Source organism: Oncorhynchus keta, chromosome 4 (assembly GCF_023373465.1).
Source record: "Oncorhynchus keta strain PuntledgeMale-10-30-2019 chromosome 4, Oket_V2, whole genome shotgun sequence".
Taxonomy (NCBI): domain Eukaryota; kingdom Metazoa; phylum Chordata; class Actinopteri; order Salmoniformes; family Salmonidae; genus Oncorhynchus; species Oncorhynchus keta.
The window spans coordinates 75139634-75161771 of record NC_068424.1 but is presented as its reverse complement, the minus strand read 5'-3'; the positions used below and the strand labels follow the sequence as shown (position 1 = coordinate 75161771).

The 22138-nt window shown below is 43.9% G+C and overlaps 1 protein-coding gene across 1 annotated transcript in view; it reads right to left on the bottom strand.

Moving 5' to 3' along the window:
* The window catches only part of LOC118376614 (FERM and PDZ domain-containing protein 3-like), a 282169-nt gene that overhangs the window by 160600 nt on the left and 99431 nt on the right, over window positions 1–22138 (bottom strand). Inside the window, exon 2 of the mRNA XM_052515692.1 lies at window positions 15453–15570. The gene's annotated coding sequence lies outside the window, so the exon portion shown is untranslated. The remainder of the gene's footprint in view (window positions 1–15452; window positions 15571–22138) is intronic.

Below are 22138 nucleotides of genomic sequence, written 5' to 3'. Positions count from 1 at the left end.
GTCCTGCAAAATGACCTCCAGCAGGCCACAAATGTGCATGTGTCTTCTCAAACGGTCAGAAACAGACTCCATGAGGGTGGTATGAGGGCCCGACGTCCACAGGTGGGGGTTGTGCTTACAGCCCAACACTGTGCAGGACGTTTGGCATTTGCCAGAGAACACCAAGATTGTCAAATTCGCCACTTGCGCCCTGTGCTCTTCACAGATGAGAGCAGGTTCACACTGAGCACATGTGACAGACGTGACAGAGTCTGGAGACGCTGTGGAGAACGTTCTGTTGCCTGCAACATCCTCCAGCATGTCCGGTTTGGCGGTGGGTCAGTCATGGTGTGTATAACCCTAGCACAGACTGTTTATCTTTAGAGACTCTTGTCCTCTGTCAAAACTATAGCAGACTGTTTATCTATAGAGAGACTTGTCCTCTGTCATAACTATAGCAGACTGTTTATCTGTAGAGACTCTCGTCCTCTGTCATAACTATAGCAGACTATTTATCTGTAGAGAGACATGTCCTCTGTCATAACTATAGCAGACTGTTTATCTGTGGAGAGGCTTGTCGTCTGTCATAACTATAGCAGACTGTTTAACTGTAGAGAGAATTGTCCTCTGTCATATGTGTGTGTGTGTGTGTGTGTGTGTGTGTGTGTGTGTGTGTGTGTGTGTGTGTGTGTGTGTGTGTGTGTGTGTGTGTGTGTGTGTGTGTGTGTGTGTGTGTGTGTGTGTTTAGAAAGAAACTCATGTCTGTACCCCTTTCTCAACAGTATTAGACTCATGTCTATACCCCTTTCTCAACAGTATTAGCCTCATGTCTGTACCCCTTCTCAACAATATTAGACTCATGTCTGTACCCCTTCTCAACAGTATCAGACTCATGTCTAAACCCCTTTCTCAACAGTATTAGACTCATGTCTATACCCCTTTCTCAACAGTATTAGACTCATGTATGTACCCCTTCTCAACAGTATTAGACTCATGTCTAAACCCCTTTCTCAACAGTATTAGACTCATGTCTGTACCCCTTCTCAACCGCATTAGACTCATGTCTAAACCTTTTCTCAACAGTATTAGACTCATGTCTAAACCCCTATCTCAACAGTATTAGACTCATGTCTAAACCCCTATCTCAACAGTATTAGACTCATGTCTGTACCCCTTCTCAACAGCATTAGACTCATGTCTAAACCTTTTCTCAACAGTATTAGACTCATGTCTAAACCCCTATCTCAACAGTATTAGACTCATGTCTAAACCCCTTTCTCAACAGTATTAGACTCATGTCTATACCCCTTTCTCAACAGTATTAGACTCATGTCTGTACCCCTTCTCAACAGCATTAGACTCATGTCTAAACCTTTTCTCAACAGTATTAGACTCATGTCTAAACCCCTATCTCAACAGTATTAGACTCATGTCTAAACCCCTTTCTCAACAGTATTAGACTCATGTCTAAACCCCTTTCTCAACTGTATTAGACTCATGTCTAAACCCCTATCTCAACTGTATTAGACTCATGTCTATACCCCTTTCTCAACTGTATTAGACTCATGTCTAAACCCCTTTCTCAACAGTATTAGACTCATGTCTAAACCCCTTTCTCAACTGTATTAGACTCATGTCTATACCCCTATCTCAACAGTATTAGACTCATGTCTAAACCCCTTTCTCAACAGTATTAGACTCATGTCTAAACCCCTTTCTCAACTGTATTAGACTCATGTCTATACCCCTATCTCAACAGTATTAGACTCATGTCTAAACCCCTTTCTCAACAGTATTAGACTCATGTCTAAACCCCTTTCTCAACTGTATTAGACTCATGTCTATACCCCTATCTCAACAGTATTAGACTCATGTCTAAACCCCTTTCTCAACAGTATTAGACTCATGTCTAAACCCCTTTCTCAACTGTATTAGACTCATGTCTAAACCCCTTTCTCAACAGTATTAGACTCATGTCTGTACCCCTTCTCAACAGCATTAGACTCATGTCTAAACCTTTTCTCAACAGTATTAGACTCATGTCTATACCCCTATCTCAACAGTATTAGACTCATGTCTAAACCCCTTTCTCAACAGTATTAGACTCATGTCTAAACCCCTTTCTCAACAGCATTTCCTCTAACTGCAGAAACAACAGGGACTTATTAGACCCCTGATACACACCACAACACTGCCTTTATGGGGGAGTCAGTCTAACATCTCCAGCTTCTACTTTGATGTTTACTGTTGGCTGTATAGCTTGGTTGAGAGCCAAAGTAATTCAATATGCGTCATTCGGTGGCTTTATGATGAGGGAGGATGATTTTGTTTTTCATGAGCATGGCCTTATTTATATTACAGCATATTGGATGCCTTTCATTCATATTCCATTCACCCAGTTCAATATAACAGTGATAAGTTTAGCCTACTACATGATACTCACATTTTCCCTATAACCATCATGAGGTTGCTATCCTATCCTATGAATGAAAGTTGACAACACAGGTCGAGAGACAACTTTGAGATGACATACAGCGACACATGGTCAGACAGTGACATTCAATACCGCCTTGCATACTCTTACCTGCATCTAGCTGATATACTGTAGGGTGTAATCATTAGTCCAACAGCTGCAAACAAGAGTTTCTATTGGACAAATTCAGGTACGTTTATCCCCGTTTTGTTCTGTTTGCTTCTTGTTTTTTTAACAGAATCGGCGGAATGAATACGCCCCGGATCACACGTAAACACAGTTCACTTTCATAGCAGCCACATTGTATTCCATCTCATATCAATAATCTCTCCCCCCCTCACCTTTTCCCTTCATTTGTGGACTTTAATGCACAGCACATCAGCTGTATATGACCAGGCGAAACAACCTTTCCAAGCCAAACTACAACGTAACCACTGACTGCTACTCACAGGCTACATCATTGTCACCATATTAGCTAAAGTAACGTCATATTCGGCATAGCTAATAAAACTAACGCATTAGTAAACCCTCTACAAATATGTATTAACGTTACAGTATATAGTCAGTAAACAGTTTAGCAGTTACACCAGCGGGCCAAGGTGGAAATAACTTAAAACCAAAAGCTTACCTCGACTTGGAAGAGTACCAGTGTTGTGTTCATTAGTCATAGACAGCTAGCTAACATAGCATCCCTCTGTTTGAGCAGGGTGTTTCAGTAGGCTAAACTAGTTAGATGTATTTGCTAGCTAATTAAGTAAAACAGAAGAAAAATTATGAAATCTCTTTCTCTCTATCTTGCTTCTCCTTCATTTTTGAAGAAATTAATATGTTCAAAACTGTTCAACTATTGTCTACAAGCTACAAGCTAGTTGTAGCTTATGCTTTCAGTTCTAGATTCATTCTCTGATACTTTGATTGGGTGGACAACATGCTACAAGAGCTCTGATAGGTTGGAGGACGTCCTCCGGAGGTTATCATGATTACTGTGTAAGTCTATGGAAGTGGGTGAGAACCATAAGCCTCCTGGGTTTTGTATTGAAGTCAATGTACCCAGAGGAGGAAGGAAGCTAGCTGTCCTCCGGCTATGCCATGGTGCTACCCTACAGAGTGCTGTTGAGGCTACTGTAGACCTTCATTGCAAAACAGTGTGTTTAAATCAATTATTTGGTGACATTAATAAATGTAGTATAGTTTAATCTAAAAAGGATAACTTTTGAAATGTTTTACACTTTTTCTTTTTATGAAATTCACTGAGGAGGATGCTCTTCCCCTTCCTCCTCTGAGGAGTCTCCACTGGCCGTCAATCATCCAGAGACGAGGCCCTAACAAACACGAGGCCCTACATCTCTTTTTCAAGTGAGCCCTGGTCAAGAAATAATTTAAGCAAAAAAAATGTTGACAGCATAGTTATTTTTGTAAAAATTGCATTCTAAAATGGAAATGTTGAACTTTGTTTGTCGTATCTTTTTAATAACATTTCTGGTTGTAAGTAATTTATTTGTGGGTTTAGAAAGAAGGAGTGCGTGAGTGAGAACGACATACACACACAGAGAGAGAGAGAGAGAGAGAGAGAGAGAGAGAGAGAGAGAGAGAGAGAGATTAACGAGACAGAAAGAAAGACAGAGCGAGAGAGAGACAGAGCAAGAGAGACAGAGCGAGAGAGACAGAGTGAGAGAGAGAAAGACAGAGCGAGAGAGAGACAGAGAGAAACAGAGAGTGATTAAAGAGACAGAAAGACAAAGCGAGAGAGAGAGAGAGAGAGAGAGAGAGAGAGAGAGAGAGAGAGAGAGAGAGAGAGAGAGAGAGAGAGAGAGAGAGAGAGAGAGAGAGAGAGAGAGAGAGAGAGAGAGAGAGAGAGAGAGAGAGAGAGAGAGAGAGAGAGAGAGAGAGAGAGAGAGAGAGAGAGAGAGAGAGAGAGAGAGAGAGAGAGTGTGCGAGTCATACACAGACATACAGCGATTTGTTGGTTGTGACTCATTATAAAAGTCTTGTTAAAGCAGAATGATTGATCAGGCAGCAGGAGACACCGTGTGGAACTGATGTAGAAACATACACAGCTACGTTTTTGTGAAATTTCTGGACTTTTTGGAGTGCAACATTTTTTCACCATTAAAAATCCTATATTCCCTAAATCTAAACCTAACCCTAATCCTAACCCCTAAATCTAAACCTAACCCTAACCCCTAAATCTAAACCTAACCCTAACCCCTAAATCTAAACCTAACCCTAATCCTAACCCCTAAATCTAAACCTAACCCTAATCCTAACCCCTAAATCTAAACCTAACCCTAACCCCTACATCTAAACCTAACCCTAACCCCTAAATCTAAACCTAACCCTAATCCTAACCCCTAAATCTAAACCTAACCCTAACCCCTAAATCTAAACCTAACCCTAACCCCTAAATCTAAACCTAACCCTAACCCCTAAATCTAAACCTAACCCTAACCCCTAAATCTAAACCTAACCCTAATCCTAACCCCTAAATCTAAACTTAACCCTAACCCCTAAATCTAAACCTAACCCAAACCCCTAAATCTAAACCGAACACTAACCCTAACCCCTAAATCTAAACCTAACCCTAACCCCTAACCCTAACCCCTAAATCTATCCCTAACCCTAACCCTAACCTATCCCTAACCCTAACCTAACCTAACCTAAACTAACCCTAACCCTAACCCTAACGCTAACCCTAACCCTAACCTATCCCTATCCCTAACCCTATCCCTATCCCTAACCCCAACCCTAACCCTAACCCCCTAACCTAACCCTAACCCTAACCCTAACCCTAACCCTAACCCTAACCCTAACCCTAACCTAAACCTATCCCTATCCCTAACCTAAACTAACCCTAACCCTAACCCTATCCCTATCCCTAACCCCAACCCTAACCCTAACCCTAACCTAACCCTAACCTAACCCTAACCCTAACCCTAACCCTAACCCTAACCCTAACCCTAACCCTAACCTAACCCTAACCCTAACCCTAACCCTAAACCTAAACCTAACCCTAACCCTAACCCTATCCCTATCCCTAACCCTAACCCTATCCCTATCCCTAACCTAACCCTATCCCTAACCCTAACCCTAACCCTAACCCTAACCCTAACCCTAACCCTATCCCTATCCCTATCCCTAACCCTATCCCTATCCCTAACCTAACCCTATCCCTAACCCTAACCCTAACCCTAACCCTAACCCTAACCCTAACCCTAACCCTAACCCTAACCCTAACCTAACCCTAACCCTAACCCTAACCCTAACCCTATCCCTATCCCTATCCCTATCCCTAACCCTAACCCTAACCCTAACCCTAACCCTATCCCTAAATAACATTAGGATATATATCGTTAGGATATATAACATTAGGATATATAACATTAGGATATATAACATTAGGATATGTTATTAAAGCATCCAGGAAATATCGACCTGTGAACACAGAGACGCAATAGGCTGGAATATCAACTATGAATATTTATGATGAATGTAAGTTTTTCTTTTTGATAGCTGATTAATAGACAACTATCCAAGTCAAATGTTCTCTCATTCAGTGCTGTATGTTCCTGTCTGACAACCATACATACAGTTACATAGGTTTTATGATGTTGTGGCTATTGGAATCTAATCTAATCTAAGGAAAACAAGTGGGTTCAGACACTGAAAACTATACTTCTTTTCAGTCAAAGGTTCCTCTGTGGATGTTATGTGTTCAGCCCCTACTCTTGAAATTACGTTGGCATGGCAACACCAAGTATTCTTTCAGGATCAATGAGGCAACTGGGAGGCTCCAATGAAAGGAATGAGAACCCAACCCTGGACTCTGACACCCTCTCCATAGCTCTTACAACTTGACTACAATGTGGTATAACTTGTGCCTCCAGGATTGGTGTTTTAAGTTACCCCTTATCATTTAGAAGTGATCTTTGATTCATGGCTAGTACAATACGACTTCCTGAATCCAACATGACCTGCTGCTGGGTAACTGCATTAATGATGCATACTGGGATGTTCCAGTGCACTCTTATTCTGTTCAGGTTGAGCTTTTTCCAGACAGTCATGTCCACCATCCTGGCTGTCTGCCCTGCAGTTGCAGCACATATTGACATGGAGACAGGGAGGACATACATGTTGACTTGGAGACAGGGGAGGACATACATATTGACTTGGAGACAGGGAGGACATATATGTTGACTTGGAGACAGGGAGGACATACATGTTGACATGGAGACAGGGAGGACATATATGTTGACTTGGAGACAGGGGAGGACATACATATTGACTTGGAGACAGGGAGGACATATATGTTGACTTGGAGACAGGGAGGACATACATGTTGACTTGGAGACAGGGAGGACATATATGTTGACTTGGAGACAGGGAGGACATACATATTGACTTGGAGACAGGGAGGACATACATGTTGACTTGGAGACAGGGAGAACATACATGTTGACTTGGAGACAGGGAGGACATATATGTTGACTTGGAGACAGGGAGGACATACATGTTGACTTGGAGACAGGGAGGACATATATGTTGACTTGGAGACAGGGAGGACATACATATTGACTTGGAGACAGGGAGGACATAAATGTTGACTTGGAGACAGGGAGAACATACATGTTGACTTGGAGACAGGGAGGACATACATGTTGACTTGGAGACAGGGAGGACATACATGTTGACATGGAGACAGGGGAGGACATACATATTGACTTGGAGACAGGGGAGGACATACATGTTGACATGGAGACAGGGGAGGACATATATGTTGACTTGGAGACAGGGAGGACATACATGTTGACTTGGAGACAGGGAGGACATATATGTTGACTTGGAGACAGGGAGGACATACATGTTGACTTGGAGACAGGGAGGACATATATGTTGACTTGGAGACAGGGAGGACATATATGTTGACTTGGAGACAGGGAGGACATATATGTTGACTTGGAGACAGGGAGGACATACATGTTGACTTGGAGACAGGGAGGACATACATGTTGACTTGGAGACAGGGAGGACATATATGTTGACTTGGAGACAGGGAGGACATACATGTTGACTTGGAGACAGGGAGGACATATATGTTGACTTGGAGACAGGGAGGACATACATATTGACTTGGAGACAGGGAGGACATATATGTTGACTTGGAGACAGGGAGGACATATATGTTGACTTGGAGACAGGGAGGACATATATGTTGACTTGGAGACAGGGAGGACATACATGTTGACTTGGAGACAGGGAGGACATATATGTTGACTTGGAGACAGGGAGGACATACATGTTGACTTGGAGACAGGGAGGACATACATGTTGACTTGGAGACAGGGAGGACATATATGTTGACTTGGAGACAGGGAGGACATATATGTTGACTTGGAGACAGGGAGGACATATATGTTGACTTGGAGACAGGGAGGACATACATGTTGACTTGGAGACAGGGAGGACATACATGTTGACTTGGAGACAGGGAGGACATATATGTTGACTTGGAGACAGGGAGGACATACATGTTGACTTGGAGACAGGGAGGACATATATGTTGACTTGGAGACAGGGAGGACATACATATTGACTTGGAGACAGGGAGGACATATATGTTGACTTGGAGACAGGGAGGACATATATGTTGACTTGGAGACAGGGAGGACATATATGTTGACTTGGAGACAGGGAGGACATACATGTTGACTTGGAGACAGGGAGGACATATATGTTGACTTGGAGACAGGGAGGACATACATGTTGACTTGGAGACAGGGAGGACATACATGTTGACTTGGAGACAGGGAGGACATATATGTTGACTTGGAGACAGGGAGGACATATATGTTGACTTGGAGACAGGGAGGACATACATGTTGACTTGGAGACAGGGAGGACATACATGTTGACTTGGAGACAGGGAGGACATACATGTTGACTTGGAGACAGGGAGGACATATATGTTGACTTGGAGACAGGGAGGACATATATGTTGACTTGTAGACAGGGAGGACATACATGTTGACTTGGAGACAGGGAGGACATATATGTTGACTTGGAGACAGGGAGGACATATATGTTGACTTGGAGACAGGGAGGACATACATGTTGTCTTGGAGACAGGGAGGACATATATGTTGACTTGGAGACAGGGAGGACATACATGTTGACTTGGAGACAGGGAGGACATACATGTTGACTTGGAGACAGGGAGGACATACATGTTGTCTTGGAGACAGGGGAGGATGCAACCACACATGATGACAAGCGCATAAGGCAGGTTTTCAACTTACTATGCCTCTCCAATGTCAATTCCATCCTGAATCTCCCTCCCCTCTGGCAGTTATTATAGACAGAAACACCATGAAACTGGACTGCCACATGTCAGGAGGCCGTTCAACAGTCAAAATGGCGTCTGGAAAGTGCTGGCGTGCATTGTCCTCTTAAGTACCCGTTAAGAAACCCGTTTACTGTCCATCGAAGCCCAGGGATCATCTTCAAATGTAAATGTGTGTGGAGCTGTTCTACATCCCTCACAAACAACACTTTATATAGTTATATAGTTGTAGTCTATGACCTACACTAAGTAACCTCTGGCTAATCTGAGGTTAGCCTCACAGGTCCTCACAGGTTTTGGTTACCTATGCCCTAGTTTTGGTTACCTAGGTCCTAGTTTTGGTTACCTGGGCCCTAGTTTTGGTTACCTGGGCCCTAGTTTTGGTTACCTAGGTCCTATTTTTGGTTAGCTATGCTCTAGTTTTGGCTACCTGTGCCATAGTTTTGGTTACCTAGGTCCTATTTTTGGTTACCTATTCCTTAGTTTTGGTGTACACAGTTTCGATGTACACAAAGAGCTAATATTAATGACATGCATGTCAATTTCTTCTGGCTCAAAGTGGAGGAGAGATTGACTTCATCACTACTTGTATATATGAGAGGTGACATGTTGAATGCATCGAGCTGTCTGTCTGAACTACTGGCACACTGCTCGGACACCCATCCATACCCCACAAGACATGCCATAAGAGGTGTTTTTACAGTCCAGAACGGACTATGAGATGTGCACAGTATTACATAGAGCCATGACTACAGGGAACTCTTTTCCACATCATGTAACTGATACAAGCAGTAGAATCTGATTTAAAAAGCAGGTAAAAATAGACCTTATGGAACAACGTGGTCTGTGAAGCAACACAAACATAAGCGCAGACACATGCATACAGGAGGCGGCAGGTAGGCTAGTGGTTAGAGCGTTGGGACTGGAACCGAAAGGTTTCTAGATCGAATCCCTGAGCTGATAAGGTAGAAATCTGTCGCTCTGCCCCTGAACAAGACAGTAAACCCACTGTTCCTAGGCTATAATTGTAAATAAGAATGTGTTATTAACTGACTTGCCTAGTTAAAAACGACACACAGGTACACGTGGATTTTGTTCTGTATACATGGAGAAGGGGTCTGAGGGCCCACAGTGTGATGGGAAATCTGTAGTGTTTTTTAAAATTGTATAAACTGCATTAATATTGCTGGACCCCAGGAAGAGTAGCTGTTACATTGGCAGGAACTAATGGGGATCCATAATAAATACAAATACAAAATACAGGTTCTGTCACTCTCCTCATCTCCTTCTGGGCCAGCCCCAGAATGAAATCACAGCCAACTACCCGCAGTAAATATCCTACCTTCCAAAGGAATATAAATAAATATGTAGGACGTGAACTGCAGGACCTTTTGCCACATTCAACATTAAAAACTCCAACCACAGGTCAGTTATGTGTTTTATAGATCAAAGAGCAGGTCTGTCTGTGACAGACGTTCAGACTCTCCTTCACGACCAGATAACCAGCCATTCCACTACTGGAGTATCCACAGCATCAGTCAGCCTGAAATAACATTCCAGTCAATGGGTCTCGTTGGCATGCAAGCTGCATCTACTGAGTGCCTGCCCCCAACTGTTGTGGAAATGGAGACCACACAGGAGACAGGGGAGGCCTGATTACCCTGCCAGTCATACAGGAAAGATAATGCCCTGTCGCTGCAGCTTACCCAGAATGACCAGTTAGCTGTGCAAGCTGGTCAGGCCCCAGAACTACAACCACTACTGTCTAATGGTTAGGACGAGAACTATATCCACTACTGTCTACTGGTCAGGACCCAGAACTACAACCACTACTGTCTACTGGTCAGGACCAGTACTACATCCACTACTGTCTACTGGTCAGGACCAGTACTACATCCACTACTGTCTACTGGTCAGGACCCAGAACTACAACCACTACTGTCTAATGGTTAGGACGAGAACTATATCCACTACTGTCTACTGGTCAGGCCCCAGAACTACAACCACTACTGTCTACTGGTCAGGACCAGTACTACATCCACTACTGTCTACTGGTCAGGACTAGAACTACATCAACTACTGTCTACTGGCCAGGACCCAGAACTACAACCACCACTGTCTAATGGTTAGGACCAGTACTACATCCACTACTGTCTACTGGTCAGGACCCAGAACTACAACCACTACTGTCTAATGGTTAGGACGAGAACTATATCCACTACTGTCTACTGGTCAGGCCCCAGAACTATAACCACTACTGTCTAATGGTTAGGACGAGAACTATATCCACTACTGTCTACTGGTCAGGCCCCAGAACTACAACCACTACTGTCTACTGGTCAGGACCAGTACTACATCCACTACTGTCTACTGGTCAGGACCCAGAACTACAACCACTACTGTCTACTGGTCAGGACCCAGAACTACAACCACTACTGTCTAATGGTTAGGACGAGAACTATATCCACTACTGTCTACTGGTCAGGCCCCAGAACTACAACCACTACTGTCTAATGGTTAGGACGAGAACTATATCCACTACTGTCTACTGGTCAGGACCCCGAACTACATCAACTACTGTCTACTGGTCAGGACCCAGAACTACAACCACCACTGTCTACTGGCCAGGACCCAGAACTACAACCACTACTCTCTACTGGTCAGGACCCAGAACTACAACCACTACTGTCTACTGGTCAGGACCCAGAACTACATCCACTACTGTCTACTGGTCAGGACCCAGAAATACAACCACTACTGTCTACTGGTCAGGACCCAGAACTACATCCACTACTGTCCACTGGTCAGGACCCAGAACTACATCCACTACTGTCTACTGGTCAGGACCCAGAACTACAACCACTACTGTCTACTGGTCAGGACCCAGAACTACAACCACTACTGTCTACTGGTCAGGACCCAGAACTACAACCACTACTGTCTACTGGTCAGGACCCAGAACTACATCCACTACTGTCTACTGGTCAGGACCCAGAACTACATCCACTACTGTCTACTGGTCAGGACCCAGTACTACATCCACTACTGTCTACTGGTCAGGACCCAGAACTACATCCACTACTGTCTACTGGTCAGGACCCAGAACTACAACTACTACTGTCGACTGGTCAGGACCCAGAACTACAACCACTACTATCTACTGGTTAGGACTAGAACTACATCCACTACTGTCTACTGGTCAGGACCCAGAACTACAACCACCACTGTCTACTGGTCAGGACCCAGAACTACAACCACTACTGTCTACTGGTCAGGACCCAGAACTACATCCACTACTGTCTACTGGTCAGGACCCAGAACTACATCCGCTACTGGCTACTGGTCAGGACCCAGAACTACATCCACTACTGTCTACTTGTCAGGACCCAGAACTACAACCACTACTGTCTACTGGTCAGGACCCAGAACTACATCCACTACTGTCTACTGGTCAGGACCCAGAACTACAACCACTGCTGTCTACTGGTCAGGACCCAGAACTACAACCACTACTGTCTACAGGTCAGGACCCAGAACTACATCCACTACGGTCTACTGGTCAGGACCCAGAACTACATCCACTGCTGTCTACTGGTCAGGACCCAGAACTACATCCACTACGGTCTACTGGTCAGGACCCAGAACTACATCCACTGCTGTCCACTGGTCAGGACCCAGAACTACATCCACTACGGTCTACTGGTCAGGACCCAGAACTACATCCACTGCTGTCTACTGGTCAGGACCCAGAACTACATCCACTGCTGTCCACTGGTCAGGACCCAGAACGACATCCACTATTAGCTATTTTGTCTCCTCACGGTGTTTGGACACACATGTCCTGGGCCCGGTTTTCCAAAAGCATCTTAAGGCTAAGTTCATCTTTAGAACCTTCGTAGTAGCATCGTTCATGTTTTATTTAACCTTTATTTAACTTGACAAGTAAGTTAAGAAGTCTTATTTACAATGATGGCCTACTTGTAAAGCCCCCCCGGCCAAACCCTCCCCTGACCCGGACAACGCTGGGCCAGTTGTACGCCACAGCATGGGACTCCCGATCACAGCCGGTTGTGATACAGCCCGGGATCAAACCCGGGTCTATAGTGACACCTTTAGCACTGCGATGTAGTGCCTTAGACCGCTGCGCCACTCAGGAGGCACTCTATGAGATGTTTCCCAAAACCATCGTTATTAACGTTGCACTTGACATGCTCGGAATCTAACGCCTGCCTCAGGCCTCTCGTAGAACAGTTAAGTGCGTCGTTACTCGTTAGATGCTATTTAGCCCTCCCGCATCACTTTATACACAGAAGATCTCTGCTAAACATACTGTAGAATCCATGGTTTATCACTCTCTCTATGACCGCCAATAACGTCAGAACAAAGTTGATTACATATACAAAGTTGCCAATGTCTTTGTCACACCCTGATCTGTTTTGCATGTCCTTGTGCTTGTCTCCACCCCCTCCAGGTGTCGCCCATCTTCCCTACTTCTCTGGGTATTTATACCGGTGTTTTCTGTCTGTCTGTGCCAGTTCGTCTTGTTTGTTCTAGTCAACCATTGTTTTGTCTCAGCTCCTGTTTTTCCCGTCTCTTCTCATCCTCCTTGTTTTTGACCTTTGACTGTCCTGACCCTGTACCCGCCCGCCTGACCACTCTGCCTGTCCCTGACCCTGAGCCTGCCTGCCATCCTGTACCTTGACCGCTACTCTGGATGATCGACCCCTGCCTGCCTTGACCTGTCGTTTGCATGTGCCTGTTGTTATAATAAACATTGTTACTTCACACAGTCTGCACTTGGTTCTTACCTTGATTCCTGATAGTCTTTGCAACTGACACAAACAAGTGATGTTTAAAATGATGCTCGAAAGGAAATCCGAGATGATTGCATTAAAGTATAAATACAATAGGCTATAGGCCTATTCAATCATATTGAAATACATTCCATGGTCAATAAATTGACTTCTATTTTGCTCCTTGTTGGCTCCTGTGTGTCTTTTGTCTCAATATATGTCATGATGTGTAGCCTAACATATGTGCAATGGTGTACAAAATCTAGAATGTAGTGCATTTTTATTGGGTAATCATTAGAATAAGCCGCCTCAAGATTTGCAGCAGTAGGTGGTAGTATCTCTCTAGGAGCTGATCCGTCGTCAGTATTTAGAAGTCATTCTAAAGTTAAGGTAAGATATGAATTGACAAAGCTGATCTGAGAGCAGCGTTGCCTTTCTTTTGATCCTATAAGTATCAACACATGCTCCAACGACGTACTTAGTGACTCCTCTCTATGCGTGGACTTTTGCAAAATGCATGTTACATCATCGGCTGTTGTAGGAAAGATACATGGTTAAAATACTCATAAGCCTAATTTCCATCGTTGTCGGGAAACCGGCCCCTGGTTAACTCAAAGACTTTGAATCAACCTTACACAAACATCTAATTCCGATGTCTGAGCCCTCTTGTTTTCCTTAGAGCTGAATGAGAGAGAACTTGACTTGGAAAGTTGTCTAGTAATCAGCTACCAAAAATTAAAGCATATATTCATCATAAATATTCATAGTTGATATTTCTGCCCATTGTATTTCTGTGTTAACAGGTCTATATTTCCTAGATGGTTAATAAGGTCTTCTTATGCTGATCTAGCAAGATCAAAGCTTGCATTATTGGGTTACATGGTCTTATTTTTTATTTATTTAACTAGGCAAGTCAGTTAAGAACAAATTCTTATTTTCAATGACGGCCTAGGAACAGTGGGTGAACTGCCTGTTCAGGGGCAGAACAACAGATTTGTACCTTGTCAGCTCGGGGATTTGAACTTGCAACCTTCCAGTTACTAGCCCAACACTCTAACCACTAGGCTACCCTGCTGTTACTAGCCCATCCCCCCCTAGCCAGGCATTACTTTGCACTTTTTTAGTTTAAATTGTATATATATTATATAATAATTAATAATAATTATATATATCAATTTAACCACTTTTGCAGGCAAATATTTTTTCACAACCATCCATTTAATAAATGGGAGACATTAGAGATGTGAAAAACCATGGTTGGGTTTTGTTCTACCTGGGGTAGAAGTGTCTCAGAAATATTTGGGGCATTGCCACTAGTCTTGTAATCCTGGTAAATAATCTTTCATCACTCAGGCGAGGCCCAGAAATATAGTTTGATCACCGAGTGAACAGCTGAGTTTGATTATTTCCAAAGACAAACCAGGGACACTGAGGATCAGTTGGTAATCTGGATCATAATACAGTAGATTGTCAACACACCTCTAATGCCATACAACCATACCAGATATTCCTTACCTACTAGTTTTGCAATACTGCTGTTGTGACAACCCTATGCAACACAGTTCGCTCACAATCGCTCCCTCTGAAAAGCTAAATGATGGTGAATAGATTACAGTAGATAATGATGGTGAATAGATTACTGTAGATAATGATGGTGCATAGATTACTGTAGATAATGATGGTGAATAGATTACTGTAGATAATGATGGTGAATAGATTACTGTAGATAATTAATGTGAATAGTGTACTCTATGTAATGATGATGGATAGATTACTGTAGAAAATGATGTTGAATAAATTACAGTAGATAATTATTGTGAATAGATTACAGTAGATTGTGAATAGTGTACTGTAGGTATTGTGTACTCACGGTTTTTGTTCAGTGTAGATTATGTATTGCAGAGTAGGTTTCTCTGAGACAGCGATCACACACACACGCGCTCACACACGCTCACACAGACACACACACTTCCAGGTGATTTGGGCCACTGTAGGGAGACACAGAGGAAGATGAAGAGATATGTCAGTCATGCATGTACAGAACCACCATCCTGGACAGCAGTGATCAGTAGGCCTATAATGGCCAATACAAGACAGCAGCACCTGTCAGATCCATGGACAGCAACTCATGGCTAGCCACTACAGTTTCAGCACATAACATACTCAGCCCCATGGACATAAACCCAAGACTGTGACTGCTGCAGCATCCTCAAAATGTTCAGCACCATGGACAGTTCCCCAACTGTACTCTATTCAGCACTATGGACAGATCTACAACTCTAATCTGTTCAGCACCATGGACAGATCTCCAACTGTACTCTGTTAGTGATGGCTGTTTAACAGTCTGATGGCCTTAAAATAGAAGCTGTTTTTCAGTCTCACGGTCCCTACTTTGATGCAGCTGTACTGACCTCGCCTTCTGAATGATAGCGGGGTGAACAGGCAGTGGCTCGGGTGGTTGTTGTCCTTGATGATCTTTTTGGCCCTCCTGTGACATCAGGTGTTGTAGGTGTCCTGGAGGGCAGGTAGTTTGCCCCCGGTGATGCGTTGTGCAGACCTAACTACCCTCTGGAGAGCCTTACGGTTGTGGGCGGAGCAGTTGCCGAACCAGGCGGTGATACAACCGAACAGGATGCTCTCGATTGTGCATATGTAAAAGTTTGAGTGTTTTTGGTGACAAGCCACATTTCTTCAGCCACCTGAGGCTGTTTCCTGAAGTTCACGATCATATCCTTTGTTTTGTTGACGTTGAGTGTGAGATTATTACGAGGGCCCTCACCTCCTCCCTGCCCGCTTACCACTGTAGTGTTGTCTGCAAACTTGATGATTGAGTTGGAGGCGTGCATGGCCTCGCAGTCATGGGTGAACAGGGAGTACAGGAGAGGGCTGAGAATGCACCCTTGTGGGGTCCCAGTGTTGAGGATCAGCAGGGTGTAAATGTTGTTACCTACCCTCACCACCTGGGGACGGCCCGTAAGGAAGTCCAGTACCCAGTTGCACAGGGCGGGGTCGAGACCCAGGGTCTCGAGCTTGATGACGAGTTTGGAGGGTACTATGGTGTTAAATGCTGAGCTGTAGTCGATGAACAGCATTCTCACATAGGTATTCCTCTTGTCCAGATGGGTTAGGGCAGTGTGCAGTGGGATTGCGATTGGTTCGTTTGTGGACCAATTGGGGCGGTAAGCAAATTGGAGTGGGTCTAGGGTGTCAGGTAGGGTGGAGGTGATATGGTCCTTGACTAGTCTCTCAAAGCACTTCATTATGATGGAAGTGAGTGCTACGAGGCAGTAGTCATTTAGCTCAGTTACCTTAGATTTCTTGGGAACAGGAACAATAGTGGCCCTCAAAAAGAAAGGAGGACCAAGGCACTCTTCATATAATTAATTAATATGCCTTTATTAGAATGGCATGTTCAGTAGAAACAACATTTTAAAAAACGGCGCGTTTCGGCTGCATGGCCTTCATCAGGGAGTACCAAAAAAAAGAAACAGCTTTTCCAATTAGCCCTAATTGGAAGAGAGAGTGGTTACACAATTGATTAGACACACCTAGTAAGCAATACTATACACATTAAAAGGTGAAATACTGTAGCTATCATAAAAATACAACTCCAAGCTAGAAATATCAGAACAAATAGAAATGTAGTTCTACCCTTAAATATGACTGGGAGAAGTGTCAAGAATAAGAAAGGAATATATTCCATAGTACACTAGAACACAGCAAAACATGAACAACAGTCTAAACATAGCTGAGGGCAATGTCCACTAGATGACAGCAAATGGACCCATCACGACCCTACAGGAAGGGTGAGAAATCCATATCATCATTTAGACCAGGGTATTTAGTGGCCTGTAGTTTGTAAATCCATATCATCATTTAGACCAGGGTATTTAGTGGCCTGTAGTTTGTAAATCCATATCTTCACTTAAACCAGGGTATTTAGTGGCCTGTAGTTTGTAAATCCATATCTTCACTTAAACCAGGGTATTTAGTGGCCTGTAGTTTGTAAATCCATATCTTGAACCAGGGTATTTAGTGGCCTGTAGTTTGTAAATCCATATCTTCATTTAAACCAGGGTATTTAGCGGCCTGTAGTTTGTAAATCCATATCTTAAACCAGGGTATTTAGTGGCCTGTAGTTTGTAAATCCATATCTTCATTTAGACCAGGGTATTTAGTGGCCTGTAGTTTGTAAATCCATATCTTCATTTAGACCAGGGTATTTAGTGGCCTGTAGTTTGTAAATCCATATCTTCATTTAGACCAGGGTATTTAGTGGCCTGTAGTTTGTAAATCCATATCTTCATTTAAACCAGGGTATTTAGCGGCCTGTAGTTTGTAAATCCATATCTTAAACCAGGGTATTTAGTGGCCTGTAGTTTGTAAATCCATATCTTCATTTAGACCAGGGTATTTAGTGGCCTGTAGTTTGTAAATCCATATCTTCATTTAGACCAGGGTATTTAGTGGCCTGTAGTTTGTAAATCCATATCTTCATTTAGACCAGGGTATTTAGTGGCCTGTAGTTTGTAAATCCATATCTTCATTTAAACCAGGGTATTTAGTGGCCTGTAGTTTGTAAATCCATATCTTCATTTAAACCAGGGTATTTAGTGGCCTGTAGTTTGTAAATCCATATCTTCATTTAAACCAGGGTATTTAGTGGCCTGTAGTTTGTAAATCCATATCTTCATTTAGACCAGGGTATTTAGTGGCCTGTAGTTTGTAAATCCATATCTTCATTTAGACCAGGGTATTTAGTGGCCTGTAGTTTGTAAATCCATATCTTCATTTAGACCAGGGTATTTAGTGGCCTGTAGTTTGTAAATCCATATCTTCATTTAAACCAGGGTATTTAGTGGCCTGTAGTTTGTAAATCCATATCTTCATTTAAACCAGGGTATTTAGTGGCCTGTAGTTTGTAAATCCATATCTTCATTTAAACCAGGGTATTTAGTGGTCTGTAGTTTGTAAATCCCAAAACTTTCCCTTTAATTTAACTGTTTATGACGGTCCCCTTTTCTAATAGAGGCCGGAATATGATCAATACCCATAGCTTGTAGGGAGGCAGGGTTGTCATGGTGTAAGGACTTGTAGTGCCTTGCCATGGGGTAGTCTTCATTACCTACCCATATGGCGTACTTGTGTTCCGCTAAGCGGTCTTGAAGGTGTCTCTTTGTCCGTCCAATGTAGAACACCACTGTGGACATTCCAATCTGTAGATGACATTTTTACAGTTAATGAAATGCTTGATGTGATACTCCATTTAGGAAGCTGTGTCAACAAAATATTTCTTCTGTGCAACATTTCTGCAATAGTTGCAATGGTTACATTTAAAAGAGCCCCTGGGTTGGTGGTCAAGACAAGTTTTTTGAGAGTCACCCGGAAGATAACTGTGGACTAATTTGTCATTTAGGGTAGGACATCTCTTAAAGCTTATGACTGGTGGCTCAGGAAAGACTTGGCGTAGTAGCGTATCACTTTGGATGATTCCCCAAATATTTTTTATGATTCTTAAAATGTTCTCTGCTTCAGTGCTGTATTATGTAACAGAATACACTCTCTCTGATGTATGACGAGGCTCTCCCCTTCACAACAAGTTCTCTCTGTCAAGTAATCCAGCCCTTATACCCGCATCTTTCAGGACCTGAACGCTGTGGCCCCGATTCAAGGAGCGATTCTCCAATTCAGCCGATTTAACACTGTAGTCTGTTTCCCGATCACAAATTCTGCGGACTCTTTGGAATTGGCCATATGGAATATTCCCTTTTAGCCTTTTGGGGTGAAAGCTGTCTGCCCTCAGAATGATATTCCCATCTGTAGGCTTCCTAAATATTGATGTGTGCAAACAACCATTGTCATTTTTACTAATGTCGAGGTGGCCCTCTTGAAGCATGTGAGGACAGCATACTGGGATAGGGATTGATTGAATATGTCCGTAAACACACCAGCCAGCTGGTCTGCGCATGCTCTGAGGCCGCGGCTGGGGATGCCGTCTGGGCCTGCAGCCTTGCGAGGGATGACACGTTTAAATGTTTTGCTCAGGTTTCGGTAGTGGGCCGTATCAGTGGCGCTGTGTTGTCCTCAAAGCGAGCAAAGAAGTTGGTTAGTCTGTCTGGGAGCAAGACATCCTGGTCCGCGCCGGGGCTGGTTTTCCCTTTATAGTCCGTGATTGACTGTAGACACTGCCACATACCTCTCCAACTCTAATCTGTTCAGCATCATGGACAGATCTCCAACTGTAATCTGTTCAGCACCATGGACAGCTCTCCATCTGTAGTCTGTTCTGCACCATGAACAGATCTCCAACTGTACTCTGTTCAGCACCATGGACAGCTCCCCAGCTGTACTCTGTTCAGCACTATGGGCAGATCTCCCACTGTACTCTGTTAGGACCATGGAATGAGCTCCAGCCTGTTAGGACCATGGATAACCCCCAGCCTGTTCAGCGCCATGGATAACTCCCAGCCTGTTCAGCACCATGGATAACTCCCAGCCTGTTCAGCACCATGGATAACCCCCAGCCTGTTCAGCACCATGGATAACCCCCAGCCTGTTCAGCACCATGGATAACCCCCAGCCTGTTCAGCACCATGGATAACCCCCCATCTGAAAACCAATCAACAATCAAGCAGCTGCAGGCCTGGCAGAGATACAGTATCACATTGAAATCAGAATTATCAGAAAATCTGAAACTCTGGACAGGAAAGGAGACCAGGAGAGGAGACCAGGAGAACAGGAGAGGAGAACAGGAGAGGAGACAGGAGAGGAGAACAGGAGAGGAGCCAGGAGAGGAGAACAGGAGAGGAGAACAGGAGAGGAGAAAAGGAGAGGAGAACAGGAGAGGAGAACAGGAGAGGAGACAGGAGAGGAGAACAGGAGAGGAGACAGGAGAGGAGAACAGGAGAGGAGACAGGAGAGGAGAACAGGAGAGGAGACAGGAGAGGAGAACAGGAGAGGAGAACAGGAGAGGAGAACAGGAGAGGAGACAGGAGAGGAGAACAGGAGAGGAGCCAGGAGAGGAGAACAGGAGAGGAGAACAGGAAAGGAGAACAGGAGAGGAGAATAGGAGAGGAGAACAGGAGAGGAGACAGGAGAGGAGCCAGGAGAGGAGAACAGGAGAGGAGAACAGGAGAGGAGAACAGGAGAGGAGAACAGGAGTGGAGAACAGGAGAGGAGGCAGGAGAGGAGACAGGAGAGGAGCCAGGAGAGGAGAACAGGGGAGGAGAAAAGGAGAGGAGAACTCCTCTCTCTCTCTCTCTCTCTCTCTCTCTCTCTCTCTCTCTCTCTCTGACTATCTCTCTCTCATATCTACCCAGGGGTCTAGTGCAGCTCTGGCTCCTCTGATCACTCTACTCTATAGACGTATTATCTCTGTGGTGGTTACATTATTAGAATCCTCCTAGTCGATCAGACGGGATGAAAAACTAGGCTGTAATCTAGTAGTCCCCAGACACATACTTCACATTAGTAATGTTGATGAGCAATTATACTGAACAAAAACAAGAACACAAGATGTAAAGTGTTTCATGAGTTAAAATGAAAGATCCCAGGAATTTTCCAAAAAGCGTATTTCTCTCCAATTTTGTGCACAAATGTATTTACATCCCTGTTAGTGAGCATTTCTCATTTGCCAATATAATCCATCCACCTGACAGGTGTGGCATATCAAGAAGCCGATTAAACAGCACTATCATTACACAGGTGCACCTTGCGCTGGGGACAATAAAAGGCTACTCTAAAATGTGAAGTTTTGTCACACAATACAATGCCACAGAAGTTTAGAGGGAGCGTGCAATTGGCATACTGACTGCAGGAGTGTCCACCAGAGCTATTGCCAGATAATTTATGGTGCATTTATCTACCATAAGCCGCCTCCAACGTTGTTTTAGAGAATTTGGCCGTACATCTCACAAGCGCAGACACGTGTAACCACACCAGCCCAGGACCTCCATATCCGTCTTCTTCACCTGTGGGATCATCTGAGAACAGCCACCTGGACAGCTGATGAAACTGAGGAGTATTTCTGTCTGTAATAAAGCCCTTTTCTGGGAAAATTGTATTTTGATTGGCTGGGCCTGGCTCACCAACGAGTGGGCCAGTCTCCCAAGTGGGTGGGCCTATGCTGTCCCAGGCCCAATCATGTGAAACCAATAGATTAAGGCCTTATGAATTCATTTCATTTGACTGAAATCCTTATATGAACTGTAAGTCTGTAAAATTGTAGCGTGTTACGTTGATATTTTTGTTCAGTATAGTACATGAGAAACTCCATCCATACAGATTAGGCTGTACTGTATATGTTGGACTTCTTTCAACTGTTCTGAGTTGCCAATAAATCAATGGAGAGAGTAGAACATGAATAAAGTCTGTCTGTCTGTCTGTCTGTCTGTCTGTCTGTCTGTCTGTCTGTCTGTCTGTCTGTCTGTCTGTCTGTCTGTCTGTCTGTCTGTCTGTCTGTCTGTCTCTATCTTTCTCTGTCTCTGCCTCTCTCTCTGTCTCTTGCTGTTTCTCTCTCTTTCTCTGTGGTTATCATTGATGGTGAATGCAGAGACA